The 21107-nt window shown below is 38.6% G+C and overlaps 1 protein-coding gene across 1 annotated transcript in view; it reads left to right on the top strand.

Moving 5' to 3' along the window:
- The first annotated feature begins 8430 nt into the window (after positions 1-8430).
- The window catches only part of LOC123976029 (myocyte-specific enhancer factor 2D homolog), a 75257-nt gene continuing 62580 nt past the window's right edge, over positions 8431-21107 (top strand). Inside the window, exon 1 of the mRNA XM_046057825.1 lies at positions 8431-8532. The gene's annotated coding sequence lies outside the window, so the exon portion shown is untranslated. The remainder of the gene's footprint in view (positions 8533-21107) is intronic.

Genomic DNA, 21107 nt, shown 5'->3' with positions numbered 1-21107 from the left:
TTACACTGAGTGCCATGTGTGGGCTTCATTTCCTATTTAAGTGGACATAGTGGCTAAAAGATGAAAAAAATAAGCTGACACCCAGACTGACAACAGAGCAGAAAACCCCTGTGGTTTTTTTTATTTTGTTTTTTTTACTGATGGACAAAAAAGTATGTCTGTTTGGCCTTTATGGGTTCCACAATTCTGTATTTTGTGTGAAACTCTTAAATGTAGCCTAGTAAAATCAATGGGACAGATGAACTAGACCTTTCCTTATGCAAGAACACCTGCATGAAATCTGAGGCTGCTATCATTTGATCAGGTGACATCCTATGACGTAAGTGGTAACTATAATTACCTTCTAGTTGGTTAATTAATTTATGAATGCCTTTAAGGTCATGCTATTTGTATCAACAACTTTAGTGAAAATTCCTGTTCCATGACAATGGAAGAAATACTGCTTACCTCATTCAAAAACAAACAAAAAAGTCAATGAATAAACAGACTGATAAATACACTACCAGAAAGTTTGTTTTTCTAGAAAGCAGTGAAAAATAGTAAAAGTAAATACAAACGGATCAGTTCGCACCTAGATAGAAAATAACAATCAAAGACAAACTGTGTGTGTCTTGAATAACGATTTTCTAAGGAAGTTTCAACGTATTGGCTACAATACGACCAAAACACAATTAAAGGTCATGTGACCAACGTGCATGTGCACCTACACCTATCCATAAGCGGCACAAATGTTACGTCACCGTTTGTGATTGAAGGGAAACAAGAGAAACACAAAGTGGAAGTAAGTATATTCATGCTGGTGAATATGTGCTTGTAGCATCAGGTTAAAGTTATCAAGTTATCCGTGAAATATTCAGCGGTAAGGAAGACAACCAGTTGTAAATGCAAACTTATTTTGTGTGAACTAGCCTACCTGCCGCAGGTGACTTGAGCTAGCGTTGAATGATCCTCTCTCACCCCAAACCATTTATTTTATTCCACAAACAAGTTGTTTAATATGCAAAAATGTAAGTTTTATCGGGGGCCTGGTTATCTCTGTATGTAATTAACAGTTTAAATGTTAATCAGCCCACAACGTCCTGGTAGTTTGCACAGGTTTCCCTGCATATCGTCTCTGAAACAGCAGCCACAGTTATTCCGCCACCAGATGGCGGTATTGATCCATGGTGTGTTGGAACTGTAGGAAACAACACAATGGTAAAATGTCAATGCTTGAGTCCATACAAAATATTTTGATCGCTATCATATTATCAATAAAAAGCCTGAAACAAACAAAACTGCTGCCAAGATGATTGCTTGGTGTGATGCATGATGGGAAACACTTAATCAGTTACAAGAATTTTAGGAGGATACATGTTTGTTTTCTATGTTGTGTAGATACTTCAGCTTTAACATGTCATTTCATCTTACTGGCTGCATGTAACGTTGCTGTAAAGTTTGTTAATGTTCTATTAAATTAAGTCACATTATTATATTACTGTCAAACACTTTGCACTACACACATTTACCCTCCTCAAAGTATCAATGTACACTTGAATGTGCTGCTATTCTGTGTTGTGTAAGACATGAGGCATAAATACTGTAGAGTACTTTTTCGTTTTTACCAGATTTTGTAGGTGAAGAAAGTGAATGAGATAGTTTGCAGCTGTATGAGAGGAATCCCTCAAACCAAATCACATCTACAACTTACTATAGTACTTCAGACAGCTGTGCATTTTAATAGATACAGCGTAAATCATTAAAGTTACCTTTAGTATACAGTATGTTATTATTTTCTGTTATTTTGTCAACAATGATTTTCAGTTCCTTTGTAATTCCTACGTATAAATGCATTTAATTGAGTACAAACTGACAAATGAAAACTTGAGGTAAAGTTGAGCAGAAGTTGAGGTAGCGCAATCAGGAAAGTCTAACTTCACAGGTGACAAAATGTGTATTTGATGCATGTTAAGTCATGACCCAATTTGTGTTTAAGCAAATAATCAATTCATCTAAGTCACTTAGTAGTAAATAATCTATTTATTATAATGGCTTAATCTTTACATCCACTGATTTTATCTGTTGTGATTGTAATTTGAATATTTTTGGATTGTACGTCCAACTAAACAAGACATCTCATTGGGCTCTGAGAAATTGTGATTCAAAAGGTTAACACACAACTACATTCTTAACCTTGAAATTTCAGTGTGTTTAGAAATTTCAGTGCCCCCCCCCCCCCCCCCCCCCCCCTCCAGGGAAACAATAATACATTTTCAGATTAATGATCATCAATCCATCAACAAATAAACTAGTAACTAAAGTTTAGTGCAGTAAAAAGTACAAAACATTTTATCCAGATTGTAGTGGAGTACGAGCATAAAGTTGCATAAAATGGAAATACTCGAGGAAAGTACAAGTACACTACCTCAAAATTGTACTTAAGTGCAATTATTGAGTAGATCCACCACAGGTTTAGTGTGATATTGTAATCACTTAATAGTAAGTTTAGGATCGGAATGATGGACCAAAAACTCTCTTTCCATCATTATTATTTTGTATGTGCACTGGTTGTTATGCAGAATACAAAATGAGAGCTGTTTCATATGAAGGTAAATGTGAAGCACTTTTCCCTCCCAACAATGTGCAATTGAGCAAAGCGTTTCCCCCTCGAAACAGATCCATATTAGTGCTGCTCAGTGACCAAAAATACAGGATTATAGTTGCCCCAGGCAGCTCTCCCGGTGTGCAGTACGTGTGCAGGCTTTCTTCTTTTTGTTCCAGCTCAGTTAGAAAAGACAGATCCACATTATCAGACCTGATCAGAGGGCGACGTTGAATTTCCTAAAGCTGGGTGGTTGTTAAGATAGTTGTCTCTGTTGGAGCTGGACCGCTGTTCTCAGGCCTTCAATAGCGTCACGTAGCTCGGCCTGAATGCAGAGGGTTGCTGTCCATCCCCTTCGTCATAGAGCCGATAACACAGCTCCAGATGGGAGTGTATTGTGGCCTGTGACCCTGAGGTCACGAGGTCAGAGCAGAGTGAACAGAGGCCAGTCGTTAAGGACTCCTCATGGAGTTCCTCTTTCTTCCAAAGGACGCGTGGCTCGCTAATTGAGGGCCCACCTCCCCTAAACCCCAAGTGCAAGGTCCTTTACACCCGAAAATGACCGCTGGTGTGAACTGCAGGGGGAGGAGAGAGGTGTAGGGAATGAAAAGGAGTGAGTTATTATTATTATTTCAGATGTGTTGCCAGAGCTGCAGCTAATGATGTATGTCATTATGGATGATTGTAATGGTTATAATTTAGATTTTTAGATTATATTTTAGCATAAAAAATGCTGTAAAAAAAAAACTACAAGTTCATGGAACCTGAAGTGACTCCTTCAGATTGTTTCATTCGACCAACAGTCCAACCACCTAATAGATTCAATAAAAATGACATAAAACAGCAAACCCTCACCTTTAAGAAGCTGTAACCAGTGAATGTTTAGAGCTTGTGCTTGATAAATGACCTAAATGATTATTTTATTATATCAAAATTGTTTCTGTCGATCGACTAATTGATTGATTGACTAATGGTTTCACTCCTGTGTTGCCCTGTTCATTGCTAATGGCCAACACGAGATCATCTTTTTGTTCAAAAGAGGCTGCTAGAAATATCCAGAGTATGTGTTCCTCCCCAAAAAGGAGTGAAAATCTCATCAGCTGCAAAAACCCACACTTGTGTGTGTCGCACAGTTTCAGTTGATGTGAGGCGAATGATTTTTGGAGGATACAGAAAATTATTTTTGAATGAACATATCAGTAATAATTGGACAATAGTGCAAAACTTCACAACACAAGATCTGTTAGTCTGTGCAATGAAAGGACAGAAGGGTGAGGGGAAGTTGAAAAGGCGTGCTAAGTTGGCTGGGAACCTTGGCAGTAAGCTTTACCCACAACCCTTCACCCCACCATCGCTGCTCACTGGGATACAAACAACCTTTGTGGCTTCTCTGTCTCTCCCGAGTTCCAACTTGGACAAATGCAAGTGTTTTGTGTTTTGGGGGTCTGAGCGGCGTCCCCTTCCTCCTCTGGTCTCATTACTACAATATGCCGGTACATATTCAAAATGTGTGTGTGTGTGTGTGTGTGTGTGTGTGTGTGCGTAGCTCAGCTTTATCAATATAACACAGAGTAGAGTAAATCTCCTATCAGTGAAAGGCTCTAGCATTAAGATTAACTGTGTGTGAATCAGTGGAATGATCATGAGATGCACAACATTTTATTCCCCTCACAAAGATCTTTACTTAACTTTAAAAAACTAGATTTTTAAAAAATCTACCATGACAATTTTCTTACAAATTAATAAGCTATAACCAGTATTTTAAAACAAAGGACTATAATCTGTATTTTTTTTCTCGTATTGTAATAACTTAAACCCGACTTCGGGATCGAATTTTATTATTTTATGAAAGCATATGTTTAGTACGAAGCTTTGGGATAAACATGAGTTGTAGCAGAATCCTCTCATATTTAAGAGCTGCTCATTATAATCTTTTTTTTATGAGAAACGTATTGATTACCATTTATGGAGGCGGAAGCTATGGTATTTGATAACCAACTTATCCACAAAAATACAAACAAAACATGTAGAATAGATAACAAACACTAATATGGTGTAGCACTAGTGCATACATACTGTATATTTCTCTCATTTTCTGATTGTGAATCTTGTCATTAACTGTCTGTTGTGTTGAAACTTCTTTTGCTACTTCATATTTTTGTTCACTGTGTGTTTTTCCTGAAACTACAACATTCACCAGGATCAGTCTGTCACACACTCTAGTATCTGTGACCAACACAAGATTGCTATTTTAGACTGTTGACAAGGATCCCTTCAATTTGTTTCTAAAGAATTGTGATGACAACCTGAACTGAATGGGCCCTAACCCTGCAATGACAACACTGTTTCTAACTACCTCAAACATTTCTGTATGGTGATTTCTTGTGATTTACCAGCCGTCTTGTACATTATATGTAATAAGCTAATATTGGCCGGTCGATTGGTTGGGCTCTGCAGCCAATACAGCAATACAATAATGGGGTACAGTTTTACATTTAAGGTGTTCAATTAATCAATCAGACCAGTTTACACTGAGCAGGTAACATTTCATTCTCCCCACTTATTGGGCCACTCTGTTAAACCATCTCACAGTACCAGATATCTCATGTTATCCTGAAGAAGTACGTTGTAATTACCAATAGGCTACAGATCATTGTATCCATTTCACACACACACTGTTTGTACTATTAGGAGCGCTGTGTGTAAAAAGTGAGTGCATGTGGAAGCTGCAGCAGCTGTATCAGTTTCTCAGCGGGATAAAGTAAAAGTGTGGGCTGCCTGCAGTTAGCGACTCAGCTTTCCGATCAGCTCCACTGATATAATGTCTTCTTTAATCCGAGCCAATTAGACCCACAGGGCACAGGGAGTGGCTGTTTTCACACTGCACCAATTTGCGCTGGGGGTGGGAGGACTGATTGACAGGGAGCCGTGTGAAAACAGAGAGACAAATGGGTTATAATTTGAACCCACAGAGAGGCAATATGGAGGACGTAGGCTGCATGGGAAACTGAAGAGATTTCTTCAGAAACCATCATTCAGGAACATTCAATCATAACATTGAAAATAATGAAACAACTTGGACTATACTGAAAAATGTGTTCCAACAACGCTGACAGTTTCTTGGTATTTTTTATTTTTTTATTTAAATTTTGTAAAAAATAAAAAAAGACTTGATCAAATCACATGTTGTTAATTTCCTCAACTCCCCATCTTTTTGTGTAGCGACCACTTAAAACAAAAGCAGTGATAACTTGCAACCCCTCATCTAAACGTACCCCTCAGGTACATTTATGAGCTGTAAGCAATGTGACATTTTTTTTCTTTTTAGATTGTTTTATATAAATATGTATTTTACAGGCATGACAAGATAAAACAATGCCTGATTCCACAAAAAAACTGAATTTTGTGTAGCAATATGTTGTTTTTCTTCCTCTTTATCGCTAGTAATTTCATTACACCTCAGATTCCCCTTTGCCTCAGGTTGGGACCCACCATTTTAATATATATTGAAAATAGGCAACAAGATGAATTTCTTAATATTACTCTTAAAAATACAATTAGATACTAGTAACAGGTCTTGGTTACTTGAATACTAATTTGCTGTTAAAGCAAAAAACAAGTCTCCTGTTTTCTGTTCAAGTAGAAAGCAAAAAACATTTTAACTACAAAAATTTTGATATCTGTTGACCACAGCATTTAATTAATCTGTGAAGCACAGCATCATGACTAGAACCAATTCCATCTCAAAACTGGCTGAAAATCTGCTTCAGGTTGAAAATCACAGTCGTTTGGTCACAGCAGGTGATCTGAGGAAGGGTTGAACATCACAATGCTGCTGTCATACCCTCAGTTCCTGCAGTGCTGCAAAACTCCAGCTGGGGGCACTCTGAGCTGAAGTTGTACCAATAAGACAACTGCGTTACCTCTTTTCAGTATTCAGCTTGGGGCAAAACTCCTGAGGATTATTGTTGAGTGTTTGTCATTCATGTTTTTATGAGACTGCCTCGTTCTCACAGCTGTTCTCACTACAGTGACCACTGATTAGGCTACCAATCCAAGGTGTCTGTGTGTGTGTTTTGCTTATAATGTCACTACACACACATGATTACCACATTACCATTTCATGGGAAAGATGGTGATTAATTATCCTTGATTTACTATATGATGATAGGAAAGAAATCCTATTTGTGTGATATTTTTTATAGTTTATGGTGAAATGTTGATGTTTTTTGCATTATCCAGTGGACAGTGAAGACCTAGCATGGAAATCGGGGAGAGGAAGATGGAGTCTTAGGCACCGTCCACACTACTGCGTTTTCGAATTAAAACTGAGACCTTTTGCTACCTTTGTACCTCCCGTCCAGACTACAACGGCGAAAACGAAGACCTAAAACGGAGAGGTTTAGAAACGCTGCCGACCCCGTTTTGCGTTTCAAAACTCCGGAGGGGTTTTAGTGAAGACGGGCCAAAACGGAGGACTTCAGGAACGATGACGCAGCCGCTCGCGCTCTCTGATTGGGTCTTAGAAGTCATGCAAAGCAGAAACACGATGCTACTAACCGGGTTATTAAAATATTATGTACCGTGCAAATAACACTTATCTGCCTACACTTACTGTGTATGTCGCCGTATTTACTTTGCGACGACTCCCAGTCTGTTTTTCTGCCGCCACACTCCACAGTCCCATCTCCTTATTGGTGCATGCAAAAAAAAATAAAAAATTCTTCCTCTGTATTTATTTTTTCTTTCGCCAAATCTTCTGTAACCAGGAAGAAACCATCTACTTCATGTTTACACCGGCACGCGCATGCCCAGTGTGCCTCAACGGCCAATAGATGTGCGTTTTCAGTCATTTCAATGTTAGACGGAGATCAACTCCAAAACGCAGCTAAAACGCTGGTGTGGACGGAGATCAACTCCAAAACGCAGCTAAAACGCTGGTGTGGACGGAGATCAACTCCAAAACGCAGCTAAAACGCTGGTGTGGACGGAGATCGTATTCGTTTTAATTCTCCGTTTGTAAACTAAAACGGAGTAGTGTGGATGGGGCCTTAGTCAGACTTGAACCCGGGACGCTGTGATTACAGGTTCAGAGTCGTAAATACACTTAAAATCCAACGTAAGCAAGCTGCTCACTTGTCTCTATTGTTTTTGTGGGGTTTTTTTCAACAAGTGGAAAGAGGATACAATAAATGTGTATACTGTATATGAGAGGCAACACTAGTGCAATAAAAGAAATGAGACGACAGGACGTTGCAAATGCAATAATATTATGTAAAAACACTCAACAAAAATTCTTCTTTAGTAAAGATAATAAGAAGTAAATAAAAGTAAATATATAATGCTGAGTCATTCATTTGTAAGCAGCATCTTGTAGCAGGTTGAGGTGGAGCTACATTTAATTATTTTACACAGTGTTGGGTGGTTTAATCACTACCAATGATATATTTAGTTACTTTCCATCACTATATAAAACAGTGCAATCAGCTCCCAGATACCTCAATTATATAAAAATAGAATTTTTTTTGCAAAGCCAGATATGACTTAAAGTTTCTTCTGGTAACATTCTGGACACCGTTGGTTCATTATAATTTTCTCTTCCAGCTCATTCATAATCCCTATTTTCATGTCATTTTGAAGGACATCCCAAATTTTTAACCTTTGGCAACCCAAAGTGTCACATCCACCAGTTAAGTAGACACATTCGATTGTGACACTTTTAAACAGTGTCCTGACAACATTATAAACACCTCTGTGTTTTTCCTGTGCAGCTCTGAAGCATTAACATGTGAAAGCCCTGAGTTCCTGTGAACTTATTTGACCTCTGACCTCTCCTCTGTGTCTCGCAGACAACAAATAGCTGCAGCTGCGATGGAGGGCTCCCAGTTGGTTCTCACCCACAGTCTCCAGTTCAGATTGACTGGGCCATGTCTGCTCAGAGGCAACAATGAGTGAGTACGAAGAAGTGATTATTAAAAGTGGCTTTGACTTGTTTAGGCCATTAATGACTTATTGAGACAGATTCTTCACCCTCTCTTATATACTCAACATAGTTTAAACCTGCTGGAGGCTAGACCGGTGTGAACAGACACATGCATACATACACAGTACAGATTAACGTTCAAAGAGCAGATCGAAACCTTTGTAAGGCTGCAGATATTTCGTACCGGGAAGCAGTCGAATTATATTTAATAACCGGTAGAGGGTGCTGTGAAATGAGAGAAAAGATTTAACAACAAACTGAAGAGCGTGAAAAATCCATTTGAACGTCATGTTAGCTATATTGCCATTGCTGATGGATGTATAGAGTTGGTTATTGTCCCACATTCAAATTATTCACCATCTTAAAGTGATAAATGATGAGATTGTCAATATTAAAGAGCTATTTTGGTATTTTTTTAAACCTGGGCCCTATTAAAATCACCAGTAGGTATAAAAGGTTTTGGAATGCAGCCTCCAAAATCAAAATACATTCACAAGAAGTGCTTCTTTTGCCACCGATTGTTATACCAGGTGTCTGACAACATCATGGAAGAAGTGACTCCCAGTGACCCCTTTGTTTTGAAACTGAAGTCTCGCTCAAGGACAGTTCTTGCTCTGAGGTGAGTTGTTGCAGGAAACGATGGTGGAAACGTGAGTCTGAGTTGGAGAGAGGAGTTTGTTGTGTTGGAGTAACATTAGGAAATAAAGTCCTGATAGCAGTTTCTCTATGTACACAATAGACTCCTCTACCTCGTTTCCAACGTCATCTTCCTGCAAAAACTCGCCTTAAGAGATTTCAGAGCGAGACTTCTGTTTCTTATTAGAAACAAAGGGTGTCACCGGGAGTCACTAGTATAGATCCTTTCCATGATGGGGAAAAAAATTCATTTTAACGGGTGCAATGGCCCCCGAAAAAATGCATTGCAGCGACTGCAGACGGTTATTGCAGATGGTTATCTGCTGCACGGATTTCAAAACCTTTTGCGCCTATTCATTTAAACACCAAAACGTGTAAAAACAAGGCTTTAAAAATACAGAAATGATCCTTTAATGTAACTGTAATATAACAGTGCTATTGTATATTTTGAAATGTTAAAATCACGTGCATCCAAATAATCCACACCAGATCACAGGTGATCAACACTAGTTTAAATGACAATACAAAATTACTGTATACTGTAATTTGTTAATTTACCTCTAGGAATATTGTATGTTAATAATATCATGTATTACCTTTAAGAAGAGACCTACAGTGTAGCTGAGGTAGAAATATAGGTTTTACTTGCATTAGTTCAACAAAATCTAGTCTTATTTAGCTGTTTAATGATACAGTGGAGGGACTTTCTAATGAATGTTGTTAGTCGTGGTTCACGAACTTTTTGGCTGGTGACCCCTCAAGATGAAGTTATGTGTACTTGCCACCTGTCGTCACTGGTTTCACACAGCGGATCTATTAGTTGTGACCAGTTTAACAAAAGAAAATAAGCAAAAAATATTTTCAAGTTCCTGCTTTCCCTCCATCTACTCCACCATGTGGGAGTCTTGACCTCCAAGTTGGTTGGGAGTTTTGGGGTTTATTTCTTGATCATTTGTGCACTTGAGTTTCAATGTAGCAATTTTTACCTTTTAAATGTATAATTTGTATGCATGATTTACGCCCCTTTTCTGTATATGCACGTCACGAAGGCTTCTGGTTTAGAGCAAAGGCGGATTTTTTTGTTCCAATTCAAAAAAATATGACAAAAGTGAAAAAAACTAACACTGGACACGACCCAAGCCTTTATCACTCTCACAGATTTTTGTCTGTTTTTTTTGTTTGTTTGTTGTTTTTTATGGAGAGATACAATGCCTGCCTGCTAGAGAAACACAAAACATTTCAAACATGTTCACACACACACACACACACACACACGTGCCAGACAGACACATTCCTACACACAGTAAGATGCAGACCTGCACAACTGAGACTCAGACATGCAAACGACACTGTCCACACTTTCTCACAGCTCTATCCAGACACACACACACCCACAGTGTGACGCAGACAGTTGGAAGGGCCTCATCTCGCCGGCCTTTCTTTGCCTGTCTGCTCCGCGTGACCCAGCCCTTTTATATGTCTAATTAAGAAGTCAGACCCTCCAGTGTGCCATGACATACTCATGGCTGATTTCTAGCCATGTTTTGTGCCTGTGTCTTCGTCTGGATGGATTGGTTTTATATCGTAATCTATAAGATATTGTTTTCCCATCGAGCTCGCCGCCCCACTGTCAGTGGTCTGGGAGAGATGAGGGATAATTCACAAAATGTTCAATAGCACCCACTACACTGTTTTTGTGGGAAACCAGTGAGTGGATGACTTTTAGACAGAGACAGACACTGTGTTCATTTTAGTAGAGGGTTCAGCTGAGCATTCCCATGCTGATCTTTGTCACGCATTTATGAGCTACACAATATGTGTTAATGTGACAAAAAGGAAAGTGGAGATTCTCTTTAAAACCGTGCGATCAGTCTGTATTGTTTTTGCAGAAGTCTATGCGTGTGTTTTTTTAAATTTAGCCAATAGGTTTGAATGTGTCCGTCTGTACGCACGTGTGTAGAAATACATTTCCACGGCTTGCTGGGGATGGACAACACTATTCATCGTCCTGTCTGTCCATGGAAGACGTCCCCTTAACCCCTCCCGACTGAGTCACGACCTCTGAGCTCTCATCAAAAAGGAGGCCAAGAGGTTAAACTCAGCAAACTAGCAGGTCAACAACCTCTTTATCTGACCTTGACCCCCCGCGCTGCTCCGCGGTTTTGGATTGAACTGAGGAGCCTGTCCCTGACATTTAACATTTCCAAAAACTCAGTGATCACCTTCCACAGTGGTGGAAAGTAACTAAGTACTTTTACTCAAGCACTTTACTTGCACTTTACATAAGTTTGTCCATTTTGTGCTACTTTATACTTATACTCCACTACAATTCAGAGGAAACATTGGACTTTTTACTTCACTACATTTATTACTGGTTACTTTTCAGATTAACACCTTACAATTAAAAAACATGTAATACACTTATATATTGTAATGCATTGTTAGTGATTCTAAGTGGTTTCCAGCCTTTTCAGCTTGTGACTCCTCATTAAAAGCAGCGTTTAGTTGGAGCTCCTTGTCCCATTTCAGATGGTAGCAGTTCCACCAAAGTGTGACTTACCCTCTGTTTAAGGCCCAACAACATTATCTATTTGATTATTCTAAATATTCAGTAAAAAGGAAACGATAAGAGAAAAGTCTAAAAAAAACTTAGTTATTTCTTCTTCTCTACCCCATTAATCATCTCACGACCCCTTAGATTTATCTTGTGACCCTTTGGAGGTGCCCGATTCCTAGGTTGAAAACACTGGACCAAACTGTATATAAAGAAGAAGAGTTAGCTCCACCTCAACCAGCTACATCTATAAAATGGTACTTACACATTCATGCACTATAGTAATGTCACATATGATATTAATTAAGTCACAGGGGAGTTTTTTTTCTGCAGAACAGGTATTCTTACTTTTGATACACAAGTACACTTTGCTGCTAATACTTCTGCACATTTACTTAAGTTGGATTTTAAGCACAGGGCTTTAACTTACAATGGGGTCTGTCTATACTGTGTTTTTGGTACCTTAACTTAAGCAAACGATCCTTAAATACTTCTTCTACCGCTGATTGTAATTGTTTGCAACAATTAACGGTATAAGATCAGGAGGGTGTGACTCTATAAACACTAACCAGCAGGATGTTATAGGTGTCTTTATGAGAAATCCCAGAGGGTACAGAACAACAGCCAAAGGGATCAAAGGTCAAGCAACTTGTGGATTTAAAAGGCCATCGAACAGGGTCACACAGAGCAACCTCCTCCACACACACACGCAAATTCAAATCATCAATTGTGTGTAGAGAGGTGGTGAATTAGGGAGGAAGTGACCATTGTCCGTCTGCCCTAAGGTCAGATCTCTTCATGTCACACTTCATTTCTGACCTTTTCATAGGTCAAGAATCATAATTTATTCAGTGTTTTAACATGTTTATTTTCCACAATATGTTACTTTGATATAGATGGCGGATACTTTACATTGTATAGAGAAATAGTAAATAGTGATTAAGATTTAGGCAATTACCAATAAAATGAAAAAAATAAAATCATAGATAGCATATGTTTTTTTACAGTAACATCGCTTTACTTTTAACAAAAAAATTGGATATTTCCTGCCAGTCAGCATCTTTTAAACCCAGTCATGGTTACATAGGTTTTGAGAATTTCCAGTTTTTCATGCTCGATGTTTGTGTTTGCTTTTTACTGTAAGAAATGCTGTACATTCACATAAGGGCAGGGTATCATTCGTAGGTAACTCTAATGTGGATATAATACCCAAGTTTTGGTACCAAGACTAAAACAATTTAAACAGGTTTACTTAGAGACTTATTAACTATGTTTTTCTAAACCCCTTTACATGGTAAATCCAGTTTAAAAACAAACATCTTTACTATAACTTGCATACCAAAATAAGATAAGTCTAAAATTGGCAAGTTGTAATTTAAATCAAACACTATTTAATTAAAAGAATAAGAGTGCAAAATGTACGTGCCTTTAGGCTTTGCTTTCACCGAATTGCTTTCATATCAAACACAATTTGTAGAGATTGAGAGATGAAGCAGAAACATTGTCATTTCTGCTAAGTGCTTCTCTTGCCATTTGTGCCTTGACAAAATAGTCTAAAAGTAATAACCTTGCAAACTTTATTCAGATAATGTCTGTTTTAGATAATAAGTAAAGAAGAGCGCAAATCTGAACATTTGATGACAACTTGTAGTACTTGACAGACATGTATATTCTACAGTTATACCTGTGTTCGGATGGAACCAAAAAGGTATTGAGGTTCAAATTAGCCTTATTTCCCACACATTCAATAACTTATTGTTACAATAAGAATGAATCTTAATCTCACTGCACCATCCGCTGCATTCAAATAAGGCTTAAATCAAATTTGACCTTCACACTTAAGATTCAGAGACACAACAGTAACAGGTAGATGTAGACAGAGAGAGGTGGTGGGAGTTAGACAGGACAGATTAATTTTGTCTTCATCATCTCATCATGCAGACGAGGATTTGCCGTTGAACTTGAACCCAGCTCCCTCCCACCGCCTGTTTTCATGGAGGCAGCCTAAAGCCCTCCAGCACCCCCGCCCCCCCAGCGCTGTGCCTGTCTTTGTGAAGCTGTCTCCCTTGACTTTCCGCATCCCCCGTCTGGCCCTCTGCAACCTCTCTTCCATCTCAGCCCCCTCCCCTCCCGTGCAGCCATTCTTCACTTCTTGGTTGGGGGGCTCCAGGAGACGGCCTGCGGGGACTCGCAATACAGAATGCTAATCAGGCCCTCGACGGCACTTCCCACGATTTTCCTCCCAGACATGAGCTTTTGTTTCGTTATTGATTCCATTATAATCAGACGGTTCCCGTAACTTTCCTGCTGTCTGGAGGCCGGTCTGCAGCGCTGACTGCAGCAGAGGGCCTACCTGTCATATGGCCCTTCTCTCATTCAGGATTTATGTTTTGTCTTAGTTAAACAATACAAATTCTCTTGTTTACAAAATCTGCAGTGGTTCTTACACTCACAATATTAGTGGGGTTTTGCCCTCTTTAAATACACTGCCAGTCAAAAAGGTTTAGACACCCTAAACGTTTAGCATTTTTGTTTAAATATGATTTTAAATGTTCATATGTTTTTATCCTGTAGGAAATAAGCAAATGGTCCTGATCACTCTGTAATTAGGGTTCTGTTGTAGACAACCTACTGTATGATTTGTAGAGTGGATTCTAATACTGTGTGTTTTTCACACTAGGCGAGCTGCCAGATTTTTTTTAACCAGATTTTTTTCCAGTAACCACACGCAGTTTGATGCAACATTTTTCATGTTTAGTAATTTATCCTTTATTTATACAGTGTACAGGAGGTACAACAACATCATGTTAACAGTTTATTAGAACAGCAAATACAAAATAACAACAAAAGCAGAGTCAATTAATAAAACAGAAATGTCAGACATGTCAGACATTTTGGTCGGTCATCATCAGGCTGTTGCGCAGTTGAAGCAGAGCCACGAAGTGGCAATCAGAGCATCTGAAAGTGCCACGGTGACACAAAGCTAGCTATCATGTTAATGAGCTGTACAGTAAAACATAGCTAGATTACCTCTAATTTTCTCTGCAAAATGGAGAAACTATACTGTCCACGCCTTCCTAGCCACCTGCGAGTCCATATACGCCGGGCATACAGAATGGCAGCATGTTTCTGCCTTGTTAGCATTATCGCTAGCAAACAATCTTCTACCTGCCTAAGAGGAAACAGGCAGCACAGTGTAAGAACATTAATAGTTAGCTTTGGCTTTACATCGCAGACAATTTATACAGTCTGTGCAATTTACTCGTACAGTAGGAGTTGGAATTAAACATAATTTCTAAAATTGTACAATGATTGCCCAGCTTTACAGAAGGGTAGGCTACATCTTTTGATTTCAGGTGACATTTTAGATTATTTCATGAGACTGCTGTACTAACAGGAAAGGCAGTCTCTCCTAGATCAGTCATATAATCATGTACAGTTTCTTTCTGGCAAGTTCTCATTAAGAACATCTTTTCTTCCTAAGAGTACCCACTAATTGTGAAATTTAAATTCTAGCTTACTAAAGGCAGGAACACGGGAGAGGCTGGCCAATTAAACCCATATTTGTTAAAACATATAGACAAAGTCTGCTTTCTCCAGTGATACATGCAGGAGATTTCAAATAAATAAATGTATATTGTAAACAACAATTTACCCAGAAACATGGACGTAGTGTCTGTGATTTCACCCATAGTTTTCAAAAAAAAATTATTGTGAAGCAATTATTGTGTGCCGCTCTGCCTGTCGCCATCTTGGCAGTGTCTGACTCTGCATAACTTCCAGCTAATGCAAAAATAGGCACATGGTTGGAGCATGGATGGTGCTAGCAGACAGCTATCAGCTAGCCTCCTGTCACTAAAAGTGACCACGCCCTTAATTATGCATAACTTTAAGCCTTAATATAACTGAAACAGGTTAGTTGTATAAAAATTCACCCCCTGTACAGAGTGCATGAATGAAGAAATTACCTATAAAATTCCAACTTATTACATGATGAGCCTTTCTGAAACATCAACATCACTCCTGTAGTTGTGATTTCTGTCCCATATATAGTGAGCTGAAGGAGAATGACGACCACTTATAATGAACGATTTATATCTGTCATATTGTGCGTCAAACAGAAGCTTGGAAACCTTTTCCTAGATGAGATCTTTAGTCCCAGAGTGTTTGTGAGCTGAATGAGGAGCTCGTCCATCCAGATGTTTCCAGACTCTACATGGAGCACAGAAGCAGCTGGATCTTCTGGCCTGCGCCTCCTTAAGAGCAGCTGTGCCACGATGTCCCAGACGCAACACATCATCCAGATGTGACTCGGATCTTCCTCTGCAAGTGTACAGCGCGTGTAAACATTGATCAATGATTGTGTTTAGTGTTTATATGAGCGTGTTCTCTGTTGACTACTGGAGCATTTCCACCTCCAGACATTTCTAATGAGGTTTTTGTGAAATAAGTTGGTCAGTTACAGTTATATTACTTTCACTGTACAACCACGTCTTGATCCTGAATTTATAAATAGACAATAGAAGCCAATGAAGCCACCTCCATGTAACAGAATAGTTTCATCCAGATGGATCTACTCAACCTGAATCGTTTCTGAAACGTTATATTCTTTAAATTCACAGTAAGGCGGTATCTCAAGGTGAGCTCATGTATTAATCATTAAATATACCAAGGTTATGTAATGTGGTGTTAAACTTATGTGTAATGTTAAGGGAAATCATCTCACAAATCCTCTATCACAGACAACGTTGGTTGTTTTTAACAGAATTTAGGGAAATTGCTGTATTTCCATATTAGAATGGTTTTTCCCAGCTACACTTCAGTTACTGTTAAAAACAAGTGTAAATCAAATGTGTGAGTGAATAAGAGTTGTTAATCTAGTCTCCACTGTTGGACCTTCTGGGTTATAGCTGGGTAGAGAGCAGGTTGTCTTTATGACAATCACTGGCATGCCATTGAGCAAGGCAGTGCACCACAAGCAGTTAAGCTTCTATGTGGCTGATGGTAAACGTAAAAGCCATCAGATGACAGCCATGACAGAAAGTATATAACTAACCTTATCGTTCATATTTATAAAAAACTAATAGTAAAAAATGAATAGAAATCATTTTGAAAGCACACAGCTCGATGGTCATGTGCCCAGATAAAGCCCCATGATGCAGAGCATGCTGGAAATAAATCCATGTATCATCCAAAATTGGTATGGAATTCCTTTTTTGATGTGTATGACTTATTTTCTTAGGCTCTCTGTTGCAAAGTGGGAGCTGGAGTTTACTTCTAAGTTCTTTGTCTTCAGTGTGACTATTTACATGATTTTGGGCATTAAACAGGAACAGAACAGGCTCAGATATCCTGTTTTGTTTTGTTATCTGCTTGATACATAAAAATGGCTTTACATATGAATTAATTAAAAATAATAATTAAATGCTTTAGCTAATCATGGCTACATGGATAGTTCAGGTCAGGTTTGCAAAACATGCCCTGTTGTTGTTGTTTATTTAACGTTAGTATGTGGACGATGTACTGTAGCAGATATTGTAATATGGATGTAATTTGATGGTTCAACAAATTGGTGAAATAACCGTTGTGTCATTGTTGATTCTACGCCTTTATCATTCTCATCACAGATAATATAACTTGTTTCACACACAAATGTAGACATAGTAAAAATCCACACATACAGTTATTGTCATTGTAAACATTGATACTTTTATTGATTACATTAACTGCAGTAGAAACAGTTGCATAGTACAGACATCAAGCACATTAACAGAAAGACATGTGCAAATCATGCTCATAAAACCTGAAACAGTACTTTATAGTGCATTATAATATCAATTGCATTATTCTCTCTAAATAGTGTTCAACCTGCATAAACTCTATTGCACATATTCACATTAGATCATAGCAAAATCCTCTGCATTCAGTAGTACATCGTAAGAGGAGCTGATTTGACTGATAAATGTGGAATACATCCAGATTTTAGTCTCTGAGACTGTGTAATTACTGAATTAAAGGATATAAGGCTACACTTCTACTAGCGAGGTCTGTATTCATTGTTTCTACAGCATACAGAATAACGCACACATTGCACCTATGCTCATATACTGCATATTAGTAAAACATCACAATTCACAACATTTCTCTGTGGACACAAACTGAAACAGAACATTTAGCTGCTAATGTGCTTAACTTCAAAACACAATTCATGTGCAAACACTAATGCAAATAGTGCAAACTTAACAAATGCAACCTCCTACTCATTTCTTTTGCATAGATAAAAGTAAACATATGATAATTATGATTGCACAAAATGCTTCCCTGCAGTGAATATGTACACTAAAAATAACAAAATACAATTTAATAAAGATTGTAGAAAGTTGCAATGAAATTAGGCTCCAATCTTGTTGTACACAAAATAAAAAATAAGAAAATGTGATGTATGTGATCACTGATTTAACCTGATTTAAATCATCTGTAAGAACAAAAGTCGTTAAATAGAAATGTACACTCTAATAAACAGTAATGAGATGATGAAATGTGAAAAATGTACTGTACTGTATGTGTCATCTGAGGGATTGATAAAATGAACAGTTGATAGAAACATCTAGTTTTACATCAGACAAATATACAAATTCAATTGCTAACTGAAAAAAAATAAAAACAAATAGGATTCAAAAGATTAAAAATGTTTTAATCTAGCATTTAAGATCTGGGATACAATTCTCATCTAAAGGAGAATTCATAGTTAAACTAATAATAATAGTACAAAACATTCAAAACATCACAGCAAATATTTTTGTCATCTACCCTATAAATCTAAAATCTAACCTTTTCTTTATACTTCCTTAAAAACAAACCCACTCTGAATCTCAAATGACTGAAATTTTGTGCTTTTTGAGAGAGATCGAGATAGTGTGATCTAAGCTCTGACCTAAATGAAATTCTAGTGCAGATTTTTTCAGAACAGCTATGCAGAGCAATTCCCAAGAACACAACACCGTCCACTTTTCCGTCCTTTACTCTCACAGATTCAATCCACAACAGTTTGTCCACTTGCATCAAAGTCTGTTGTCTTTCAGATAAAGATGTTCTGTCAATGTTCTGTCACTTGTATCTGTTACCACTTTTAAGACCTGACGGTGGACAGCAGAGTTAACACTGTCAGGCCTTGTTGTTGTTGTTGTAGACGACTGCTTTCACAGAATCCATGCATTTCCTCCAGTATATTAGTGGTCAACGATGTAGTCCTGTGTGAATGGGACATCATTGGACTCAAAGTCACAATCCAAAGAGATGGTCGGCAAAGATCTGGTGATTCCCAACTCCTGACTGATCAGAAACCTTAAAAGAAGAAGAGGAGACATTAAAAACAAATCCATTAAAAAAACTACAAAATAAAGCACAACCACATTCACCTATAGCCTTCCAAACTTTGCTTCTAGAAAGAATAAAACATGTACCGTACAGATGTACAGTTTCATGATTTCTTCCAAACTATTCATACATGTACAAATGCAGTATGTGGAGCAACAGAATATCTATGTGGTTGTATTTTTAATGTTGTATTATACTCAAATTATGTTGGCGAACCAGTTGGCTCAAATCGCTCCAATTCCTCAGATGCTCTGATTCTACTGTGTTCAACTTCACTGCATTTACAGAATAGGACTGCAGACGACTTAAAGATATAGATCCCAGGAGACCAGCCTGGTTAAATCACATCTACACATACAATTAATAATCCAAACTCATATATTCTGCGTGACACACATATCCGATATTTCTGGGGAACAATCAGCCTTTTTTGACAAAGCCCAGTTAAAATAAATACATGGTAAATATGTGGACGGATTGCAGCCTGATCATGTGCACAGACTCAAACATTAGTGGGACTCTGAGCTAAGCCAGGCATAATTTATCACAAAGCTCACTGTTGGTGTTTACTGTATTGCCTTTACTGCTTTTTAAATTTTTTACTGTAAGCTCACATTCACCGCCCATAGATGACACGCTAATAACAGAGGGAAAAAACTCACACATAAAAACAATCAACCCAGATAAAGGAGGTGAAACACAAAACTCCAAAACAGCCATGTCTGTATTTGCCAGTATGGTCTAGACACAAGCTGCTCTCCCAATCACCAACATCACACCTCCTTCTCCTCTCCCTCTCCTTCTCCTACTCTTTCTCCTCCCCCCCCCCCCCCCCCCCCTCCTCAACTATCATTGTCTGAGCCACCAAAGTGTTTTTTTTCCCACGCTTTATTTTTCCCCGTCCTGTTTGTAGGCAGGCAGGAGGAGGAGGTGAGGGGTGGAGGGGAAGGAGGGCTAAGAACTGATGGGGTCACCATGGCAACCCCACATTGGCATGCCACTGATTGGACTATGTGGTGGCTAATTATTCAGCGCATATGCTTAAAAAAAACAATAAAGTAGGACGTATTCAAATGCAGAGCCTCGCATTGCATGGTGTGTGATTAACATATGAGCCCAGTGCTGCTTTTGAAGAAAGACGCCTCAGTTTTGTCGCTCCACGTTGAACTTAAATCACATTTTGTCTGCATGTTAAATACATTTGGACATAGCTTTAGAACTGTTATCCTTTTGTTTTCATAAATTTACAGTTTTAGTTTATGAAATGTGAACTTTTTGTCTTGAACTTTACATTTAAATGTAAAAAAATGTATTTAAACTAATTCTTTTTATCTATGAAAAGATTAATAAGTTACATTTAGGCAGTTTGCATGCGAGGACCAACAAACTTTACACTGAGGCTGCAAAAAACTGAAAGAAAAACCATGAGCAGCATGCTAATGGCAGGCCTCTGAGCACTGGCATGATAGGCAAATTGTGTGTGTGTGTGTGTGTGTGTCAGAGGCAGTAGGGATGGAAGGTCTGCTGAGTGAAAGAAACCGGTGTGTGTGTGTGTGTGTGTGTGTGTGTGTGTGTGTGTGTGTGTGTGTGTGTGTGTGTGTGTGTGTGAGGAGGGGAGGTTACATTAACAATGGCCAGTATTGTTTACCAATCTCCCTTGTCCATTAATCAGGACGATCCGGGTCTAATTGGAGTTTTGGTTAAGCTGGTCTCCAGACCCCCCTTCCCTCCACTGGCCTAAATAATGGCGTTACGCCACAAGTGCCGCCACACATTGGGGAGGACAATGTACCGCTTGTCTGAGGGCCCAGGATAGGATCCCCACCCTCTCCTCTTCCCCTCCTTGCTTAGCGCCTCCTGCACCCCCCAAAATAAACCTCACACAGAAACACAAAGAAGGCCTCTCACTATTGAGATCTCACTGTCGCAGGCTCCCTCTCCTTGTCTGTCAGCCCCCCCCCTCCTCATCCTACCCT

This window comes from Micropterus dolomieu, linkage group LG09 (assembly GCF_021292245.1).
Source record: "Micropterus dolomieu isolate WLL.071019.BEF.003 ecotype Adirondacks linkage group LG09, ASM2129224v1, whole genome shotgun sequence".
In the NCBI taxonomy this organism is placed as follows: Eukaryota; Metazoa; Chordata; class Actinopteri; order Centrarchiformes; family Centrarchidae; genus Micropterus; species Micropterus dolomieu.
The sequence above is the reverse complement of the archived record's forward strand: the minus strand, read 5'-3'. Positions and strand labels throughout refer to the sequence as shown.